The sequence below is a fragment of the Notothenia rossii genome (genome assembly GCF_949606895.1).
Source record: "Notothenia rossii genome assembly, chromosome: 2".
Lineage (NCBI taxonomy): Eukaryota > Metazoa > Chordata > Actinopteri > Perciformes > Nototheniidae > Notothenia > Notothenia rossii.
In genome coordinates, this window is record NC_136904.1 from 9537008 (window position 1) to 9547378 (window position 10371).

Below are 10371 nucleotides of genomic sequence, written 5' to 3' on the forward strand. Positions count from 1 at the left end.
TTTTCACAATGTGGAAGATTATGGATTGTATTTAGTAGAAGTCTGGCATTCTGTGGCATCTGAATTCACTGTTGACATTTAACAGGTGTGATTTACGTCACAGAACAAAACACGAAACTCCTGCAGGCTAACAGGTGTGTTGACTACAGATCTTGTATTCTGCATAAATCAAAAATGCACAAGAGCATCTGCTGAGAGGGGCAATGGATCACACAGTAATACTCTATGAATGTAAGTTAATAGGATTTTTTCATGTTGAATTTAAGGCATTTATCAAACTTAAGAAGCACAGTGCGGGTTTCTGGCACAACTTCACCTACTTCCAAAGTGCACGGAGAAGGAAAGAATCTGAAGAGATCAAAACTCAAGGACCATTTGTAGTATAAGGAACAATTGTATTGTAAGACGAACGTGTTTTAACTGGTGGCCTTCATCAGGATCATCTTATCTTATCATATATATCTCATATCAAACTTAGCCATACACTACTGGTTTTTCTGCCCTAATGAATGGGATCACCAAAATCACCAGTATGAATGGCACATCCATTATATCCTCCTTCTTAGTAATTGATTTTGATTTTACCAATAGAAACGACTAATGTTTGGTACAAAGCAATCACTTTGGGAATATGCCAAGCAGTACCTTGCTGGATGACACTGCATTGTGTTGTGGCAACATTTGAGGCAGTTTCAACTTTCTTGCTATTTCCTTCTACGTTGGCCCCCCTACCGTCTCATTAAAGGGAATGTGGCTGCTGCATGTTTAAATGTAACACTAAAGGCGATCTGAGAGCAGGTTTAGTGACGACCACTAGCTATTGTGCTGCATATTATGTAAGATCATAACCATAATCTGTACTGTATATAGGTCCTTTTCTTGCAATTCTATTTTGCACATAGTGTAAGCCAATGAAAATCAACTTTAAATGGAAGTTTGAGTTGCTTCATTTGAACTCTGACCTTAAGTAGCACTAGGGATTTGTTTTGTTTTTTAAACACGCTTATTTTCTTTCTTTCTTTCTTATCAGACTGGTATTAGTTTAGGGACCCGGTTTGGAACTGGAGGCTCACTGGTTCAAGTGGACCAGGTATGGAGAGTAGACTGGCACTTTGAGAGTTCACCTCCAGTGCCAAGATGTACTTGAGTAATGCAATGGTCTCCCACACTGATCCCTGGGCGCTGTATAGTAGCTGCCCACTGCTTCTCATACCAGGATGGGTTGAATCCAGAGATTACATTTCAATGTGTGTTCGTAGCTGTGTGCATGTGTGTGATTAAAAGAGCATTTGAAATGAATCCTCAATTTCCATTTCCATTATGAAGAGTTAAATAAGGGCGATGGTTCTCTGCTTCCCAGTGCTTCCAGTCTTTATGCTAAGCTGATCATCTGCTGGCTGTAAATGTATATGAGCAGTATCAATCTTCTTGACTCTGCTAGAAAGTGAATAAACACTATTGCTTTAAGCATCTCTGACCTACAATATTAAAGTAATAACTTGTGTTGAAAATGGAATTGCTCATATCGCAACCTATTTTACGTCTACCTTAAACACTCAGCATGTGTGTCTAACTATTTCATAAATTGCTGGCTTGATCATAGAAGTATTCAGTCATATTTATGAGCTTTGCCACACCATACCACTGAGGGATCCAGCACTAACTAAAAATAAACTGTTCTGTCTCCCTCCTATGCTTTTTTCTCTTTTCCCCTCTCTCTCTGCAACTCCTCCTCCATTATTCCAATATGTTTGTGTGTGTGTGTGTGTGTGTGTGTGTGTGTGTGTGTGTGTGTGTGTGTGTGTGTGTGTGTGTGTGTGTGTGTGTATTGCTCTCTCCCTTCTTTCTCTCTCTGCCCTTCCTCCTCCGGCCTGCCACGCTCTCATTTGTCACATTTACAATGGAAACATCCAAATTTACAGATGCTATCAATTAATCACCTCCGCTCTAATTACAATCCAATTAACCTCTGTTTCCATGCGCCATGCTGCAGGACGGCCAGCACCCTCCCTACTCAATCACACTGCTCAGAGAGAGAGATAGACAGAGAGACGGAGTGGGAGGGGAAGCAGAGTGAGATTTAATGGAAGTAAAACTAAGTGAGGAGGGGAGAGAGATGCCGTAGATAGAGGGATAGATAAACTATGTGGACACCGCTGTCGGTTGGTCTTGGGTTGTTTACACAGTTTAGACTAGCTGTTTTTTGTAAACAAGGTAACTTCTTAATGCTACAGCATGGAAAGATACGTGTGACTTTAACTTGGCAGCAACAGTTTGAAAAAGCCTGGTTCCTGTTGCAAGATAACAATCCCTGTAAAGCAAGATCCACGAGGAAATGTTGCATATTATGTGTTGTTGAACTCAACTCAATCACACCTTTGGGATCAACAACTGCCGGTAACACATTTCCACGTTCATGTATGTGCAAACATACATAAATGAACCATGAAGGAGAGAAAGGGAGATAAGAGAGCCAGGCGACAGACATTCATGGAACAAATATAAATGATGGAAGGGGAAGGAAAAAAATGAAGCTCAGCTCAAGAGCTGGTGTCTCAGCGGAGGATCACAGGTGTGACTTGAGCGGAGACAAAGAAAGAAGAGAAAGCTAGAGGAAGGTAGAGAGGGAGGGAGGGAGGGCTGAAGAGCTGCTGTTGTCAGGAGGTTTGAAGGAAGACGAAGGATGTGTCCATTACAGACGAGACTGTTCTCCTGTGCCATCGGAGACCAGACTGTCATCATGAACCACCTGTGTGTGAGTGTGCTTAAGTGTGTGTGGTGTCTATATGCATGAGCACAGAAACCCACATAATATGTCAATGTGTCCCCTTGAGCATGCGCACACATTTGAATGCATATGATGACATAAATAAAAGTACAGCCCCGCACACACAAGCACATGTTCGAGTGTGTGCAAACAAATACACACATTAGGATGCACACACATGGCCCCCAACGTGCATTAAGACCACGTACGTGCGCACACATACGATAGAACGAGCACACACACATGGACACACACACTCTAACACAGATGGATATACAGCACCACTATTAGTGGCTCTGGATTTACAGTGGCCCGTCAGCCTTCAGCTTTTAATGCCACGTGGGGCCTGTTTTACAGCTCTGCCCCAGGGCCCCAATCGGCTTTCAATTAGCAGGTGAGCTGCAGCCCTGTTCCCAATCAATAGCCCAGTGCAGGCAGGCTGCAGGCACCCTGGGGTCCCCAGCTTGGAGGGAGGAGAGAGGAGAGGGAGAGAGGGGAGCTGGCAAGAGAGCTGATGTGGAATCATGCCATGCTGCTGGGCCAGAGGGCTGTTTGAAGAGCTTGGACATGTCACTTTCTTTCTTTCTTTCTTTCTACATAAAAACAGGAAAACCAAGGCACAATTTGTCCGTAAATCCAATTTGCAAATCTTGCTTTCCTTCAGAAAAGCCAGGCTAATCGACACACTGACTGAGGAGTGTTAACGCACTGCTGGCAACCTCAGAGGACGAAGCTGCCCTCAAGTCGAACTCCTGAAATAAAAGCTGTACTTCTGGGTACTTTCCTTTCTTTCAACACACATACAAACAACGAGATTCATCAAAGCACAAACTGTCTGTAAATCAATTCTGCAAATCTTGCGTCCCTTAAACAAAACCAGGCTAATCGACGCACTAAGCGAGGAGTGTTAAGGCACTGCTGGTAACCTCCAAGGAGGAAGCTGCCCTCCAGTCGAACTTCGGAAATAAAAGATGTGTTTCTGTTTGAGAAAAGGGGAATTGGAATAAAGAAAAGTCATTACTTACAAGTTAAATTCAATACACAAGTTCTTCAAATAGATGTTTTGTATTCATTGATTTAGCAACACCATTTCAGTTCAGTTCAGTTTGACAAATGCATGCCATTTAAACACCAGTTAGGAAATCATCTCTGTTCATATAGAGTTTCATATTTCTTATTCTGTTTTCCCCTGTTGGAAAGAGTTTTTCTCAAAACCGGTGACAGCATCTCCAAAGATGACGATTACTCTGCGCTTTTCAAGAAAATGTTAGTTAATTTAAGAAGGCACTTGAAAGTGACTGGGTAGCATTAGACGCAAGTGAATTTGTCTCAGAAAATATAGTTTTACTGTGTGAGAACAATGATTTAAGGCGCATAATAGGATGACATAATACAAGACGGACATTTTAGGCAGTATATCTTTCATCAAGCGGTCTGGGAAATCAGTCTCATCGTTCTTTACAGGAACATCAATAAAACCAACATGAGTCAAGTCAAACTCGGATGATAAACTGCCTGACAAGCGCGCCACGATTTCTACACTTTGTGGTCGGGACATTGGAATGCCCCTGCTTTGGAAGTTACATTATTTATGACTATGGGACAGAATACAAATTAAGTGACTTATTAAAATGTTTGCAGGGCACACACACACAAAGAGACACACATGTACACACACAAATATATGCATCCCCATGCATGCACAGCTGTCAAGTCCACACTCTCATCAAGGCTCAGCTCAGCCCAACTCCACCGAGAGGAGAAACCGGGCGAGGCAAAATTAAGTATTTCAATTCTCCTCCATCTCGCAGAGAAAACCATCGAATGGCAAAATAGCCAAGTCATTTTAATTAGACTCACAGAGCACCACATGCTTTGGTCCCTACCTCCAACACATGAAAAAGAAAAATCCCATTCCCCTAAGTGACAGCAGAGAGAGAGAGAGAGGGGGGAATCTGCCAAAGCAGGCAGCTTGGCAAAGAACCGGCATCCACTGAATAACGGAGCAGAGCGCCATTTTTACATCATGCAGCACTGATTGTCAGAAGCGCATCCCCCATCAAGCAATTACCTGTCTCTATTTCCTTTTTATTTATTTTGGCTCCTGTGTGTTTTGTAACCTTGTGAGAAGATGGTAACAAAGGCAGCGTGGTGCACGGAGGAGAGGTTAGAGAACATTGGAATGCGTTGAAGAAGAAGAAGGAGAAGAGGAGAAGGAGATGAGCTAAAGAGTTACTGGAGTGACATGGGTGTCTTTGAAGGCCTCACAGCAGGGGGGGGGGGAGGAGGCGGTTGGTTAGAAAGGCGAGAGGTAGGAGAGATAACTGGGTCCCCTCCAACCCTCTGCTCCTATGTCTCTATCCCTGTGCCAGTTTTATCCGAGGGGGGCAACGAGGGTCTTTGAAGGCGTCCCAGCAGGAGGTGTATGATTGTGTGCGTGTGTGTGTGTGCGTGTGTGTGCGTGTGTGTGTGTGTGTGTGTGTGTGTGTGTGTGTGCGTGTGTGTGTGTGTGTGTGTGTGTGTGTGTGTGTGAGTTGCACATAGAATCATTACGTATAGATGTATGCCTTCTGAGAACATTGTTAAACGAGAATAAGTAATGTAAGTCAGGTATTTATGCATTTGTTTGCACATGTTGGCCTGCGTGTGTGATGGGAGAGCGGCCCATCTACAATACCTCTCACTCTGTGCGGTGGAGAGCTGGAGCTGCTGGAAGGCGGAGAGACAGGCAGCTCTTCCCCTCCACACATCTCTGTTCAAAGGCGCCATCAAAGTCTGGCAGAAATGTCAGTGCTGCAGGCAGGGGACCGGCCTCTGAATGTCAGTCCTTCTCAGGTCAACACCGAGAGCCAGCCCGCCTCGTACACACAGAAAGAGACGGAGAGGGGGGGCATAGAGACACATAGAGTAGATGAAGATAAAAAGGCAAAACATGGGGACAGTGATTAGGGGAACATGATAAAATGGTGGAGGAAGAGAGAGCGAGACGGAGATATGGGGGAAAGAGAGTGATAAGGAACAGCAGGTAGATTGCAGGGCAAAGTAATAACAGAGAGTATAAGGGAAAACAATGTTGAAAAAACTGAACTGTGACTTTAGTTGAAAGCAAAAATATTAAGTTTCAACAAATATTATGTTCAACTTAATTGTATTGCTTTCCACTAACCTAATACAGTTATGCAAAAGGTGTTGACATTACACATTTAATTCAAGTCAACGTTTCAGTTTTTTCAGTGTGGTTGTTTGTGGTGAGACTTCCAGCCCGGCCGTCAGTGTGTGTTTGTAGCAGGATGTCAAGTGACTACTGGGCAGAGATCTAGGCGAGGCTATGAGTGAGAGAAGTAATAAAGGGAAAACATTGAAAAGCAAAGCGGACAATGCAAAAACGTCCTTGCTTCCGTTTGCATCTGAAAAGCAGGACTTGTAGAGATAGATTTAATAGCAGACAGACACACAGAAATAGAAAGAGACACGTGGACTCATACAGCAGACACACATACACACACACCGCCACACTCGTGATTGTCCCAGTGCAGGCCATGAGGAGCCTGTCAGATTACAGGAGGGTAATTGAATGGTAAGGAAGCAGACAACACATCTAGCACAGCCGGACTCCAGAGGCGGCCGCCACCATACCAGAGCTCAGGGGAAATTCAGGGCCCACTTAATAGTGAATTGGAGATGGGACATTGCGTGTGTGTGTGTGTGTGTGTGTGTGTGTGTGTGTGTGTGTGTGTGTGTGTGTGTGTGTGTGTGTGTGTGTGTGTGTGTGTGTGTGTGTGTGTGTGTGTGTGTGTGTGTGTGTGTCGGGGTATGAGTTTGTGCGTGAGTGCTTGGTAGGTGTGGGACAAAGAGGAGCGCTCATGGCTGCAGAGAAAATGGTCACTAAAAATCTTTAGAAGGCTGATTTCAGAAAACTACTTGACATGAGCAGGCGCGAGAAACATTTGAGAGGCATGACAAAGCAGAGAGAAAGAAAGAAATAACAACAGAGAGAAGAGACACAGAAAGAAAGGGGGAGGTACAAAACGAGGAGAGGCAGAGGGGCAAAGAGATAAGGCAAAAAGGGAAGAGATGGTGAGAGGGAAAGTGAAATGCAGAGGTAGAAAAACATGAAGGGGAAAGAGGGACTGCGGGGAAAAGAGGTCGGGAAGGGAAAAGATACAGAACCAAGATATGAAGGTTGAAGGAGAGCTGCTATATATGATGAGAGTCCATCTACCAATGAGTCTCTAATAGCAGAGGAAATTGACAAGGAAGTCAAACAAAAGCACTGAGGAGCGCTACGAGAGGAAGACAAGTGACAAATGAATAGAGGTTTTTTTTTTCAGTGGCACTTTAATGGCAATGAACACTTATTTTTATTTTATTCCCATATGAACAGGGACAGAAGAGCAGACATTACGCACGCATACTATGATATTGATTGAAGGAGGTGGTGTGTGTGTGTGTGTGTGTGTGTGTGTGTGTGTGTGTGTGTGTGTGTGTGTGTGTGTGTGTGTGTGTGTGTGTGTGTGTGTGTGTGTGTGTGTGTGTGTGTGTGTGTGTGTGTGTGAGACAGGAAGCAGACTTCTGTTCGGGAGCCCAGCGGCTGGTAAGAAACTAACAAGAAACTTCACTCTAGTGAGAAACAGTGGAGAGGTTGTGGTGAAATAGATAGAAAAATAAAAAGGGGGGGGGGGGTGTATGTGAGGAAAGAGGGGAGAGACAGGGAGGAGAGAGGAGAAAAAACAAGAAGGTCTGCTGGGTGTAACGTTTCCCCTGGATATGATATGTGGATATGGGGAAGTCATCAAGCCTGTGATGTGGAAATAATAAAGAATTAGGATTGTCTCCGAAGACAGGGGAATTAATCCAAAATGAATTACGAAGGGGGGAAGAGGGGAAGAGGAAAAGAGGGGGGGGGGATCAACATCAGCTATTTCCTTTTTCCTCTGCTTCAAGGCAGATAGGGGGCGGTTTGTGCGAGAACTGTGAATCCCATAAAAATTAAATTAATAACAAAGGGAAAACACACACACACACACAAATAGAAGTGGAAAAAATTAGTAATACGTGGGTGGGGAGAGATAGTCGTACAGAGAGCAAGGGTACAGATGGGAAAAAAAGAGACAAGAGAGAGATTTGAGGGAAGTGAGGGTGGGCACTGTTGCTGCCAGATTGCACTGCTCTTTTGTTCCCCCTCGTCTCTCTGGAAAGGGCTGCTGGTGTTAAAGAGGAGATGCCGCGGAGGCCATTGTAATAAATGCCACTTGTAAATTGCGGAGTGGAATTATACAGCGTGCAGATGGATCCATACGCCTGAGCAAAATGTGGCCAAAAAACCGGCAGCGATAATTAAGACTTAGGGGGTGAATGACAGAGCCATTTGTGACGACGGAATATGGCGTTCTCCGAGCTCTCTGGGAAACAGAAGGGCTCGGAGAGGCTCGGTGTCACAAAACATTACCCACACAGCTGTTGGCTTTATGAGCAGCAATGGTGTACTCCCTTCCTCCCGCTCATCCTACTCTCTATCTCTTCCTTCCCCCCCAAACACACACACACACACACACACACACACACACACACACACACACACACACACACACACACACACACACACACACACACACACACACACACACACACACACACACACACACACACACACACACACGTCTCACCTTGGTCACCACACAGGGGTGCTGTTCTTTTCCAGTTTGTGCCATTTTAAAACAACCACCCACCTTTTCTCCCTCCCCAAAACACATGCATTGCCACCCCCTTCTTTTCGCCTCATACCACCATCCTCACCATCTCTGAGGGACTAGACAAGGACTTGTACTCCATCATTCATATCAAGGGAGGAGGGGGGGGGGGGGGGGGGGGGGGGTGGCACTCGGCATGCACACAAACTGTAGAGTAACACCCGGGCTGAAAATTCAATAAAAGGCAACGACACTGACAGTGCACGGTGCTGTTTTGAATGGGAGTTGGGCTTACTGGGGCTCTGGGCTGACTGTAAAGTAGGAAAATCGAATTGTGGTGTTTTTCTCCCCTCTCCCTTCTGTTAAAAAAACATTTGTGTATGCCATCCCTGCGCTCACTATGTCCACACAAGTCATGCTACAATGCTTGTAAGGTTCAGAAATCATGTCTGTGCTTCGTTCATACTCTAGTGTATTTCAAACACACACACAAATATTTTAAAAACATTAGACATCCTGGGAATTCACCGCACATCCTGCTCAACAAGTGTACCTGAATACCTCTTTTGCTTTGTGACACTGCATAAATTGTCGCTCGTATCTTTGCACAGACACATGAAAAAACTCCTGCTCATTTATTCTACTTGGCGAATAAAGTGATTCTGATTCTGATGTGTCCCCCAAACTCTGCCCTCTCCGTCTCTTCGCTAAGTCCATCTATCTCTCTGCCTGGCTGGCCAGCCTGTCTTTTGGTCTCGTCTACCTCTTTGTCTCTGTCCCGAGGGCCTCCGCAGCGTGCAGAGTAGCCCGCGAAGTCTTAACTCAAACGAGACCCCTTCGCGCCCCGTTAAACCACCGACCTTCTCTGTCACTCCTGTCGCCCGCTGCTGCCGACGACGGGGGCCTGAGCTGCAAGCTAAGAGACCCCGAGCTCAATAAAAGTGTGGGTGATTAAACAACTCCCTGTAATTGCTCCTTTTGTGCAGAAATCAAACGGTCACACTTATTACGGAGGCAGGGGGAGAGGGAGGTCGGGAGCAGCCGCTTCCGCTAGAGGCCTAGACACCCTCTGTGACCTTCTGCCCTCCCGTCACTACTCCTTTATCTGACCAAACAACCACTGTGGAGTGCGTGTGTTTAGGTGTTTACCTGCATGTGTGTGCTGCATGTGCCCGGGTGTAAGTTAAGTATGCAAAGAAAGCAGGCAGAGTAGAATAAAACCAGAGCTCCCCTCAGTGGCCGATGGCTGAACTACACAAGAAACAAGCGAAGTGCAGTTGTGTGCCACCAGCCAGCTGGCTTTGGTAATGGGGGACAAAGCCAAACCAGGGGACCGTGTCCAACATGAGGCCCGGGTTTCAGAGATCATAGTAACAGGTGAACCATACACATCATCTACTAGTCACACACGTATGCAGCTATCAGTACAAGGGCCCAGCCACAGGGCCCTGTCAAATGGGTCAGCTTACAAAGGGAGGGGCCCAATTACCGTAGCCACAAATACACACATAAAGTGCCTTTCAAGGCCCAAGAGTGCTTCAGCTTCCCCGTGATTATGCCCACTCTCTACACACCCAGCACTTGTCGTACACATACAGAAACTCCTTTGCCAAAATAGCCATCATACTTTCTGCAGCGGAGATGGTTTGAAAGACGAGAGCTTTCTGTGGTCAGGGAGAGACAGAAAGAAAGAGTAAACAACAAGTTGAAAGCATACCCTGCCATATTTAACCAGCACGGATTAGATCAATCTCAACTTGCATGCATTTATGATGCAATAAATCAATTTATGTATGGATGTAGTTTTATCATGCTTGTATGTACAGCAGTATATGTCAGTATATTGCACCACTTTCTCCAGAACTAAATGAATAACTTTTGAAAGGAAAATGGATTTGAATTTCAAAGATTCAA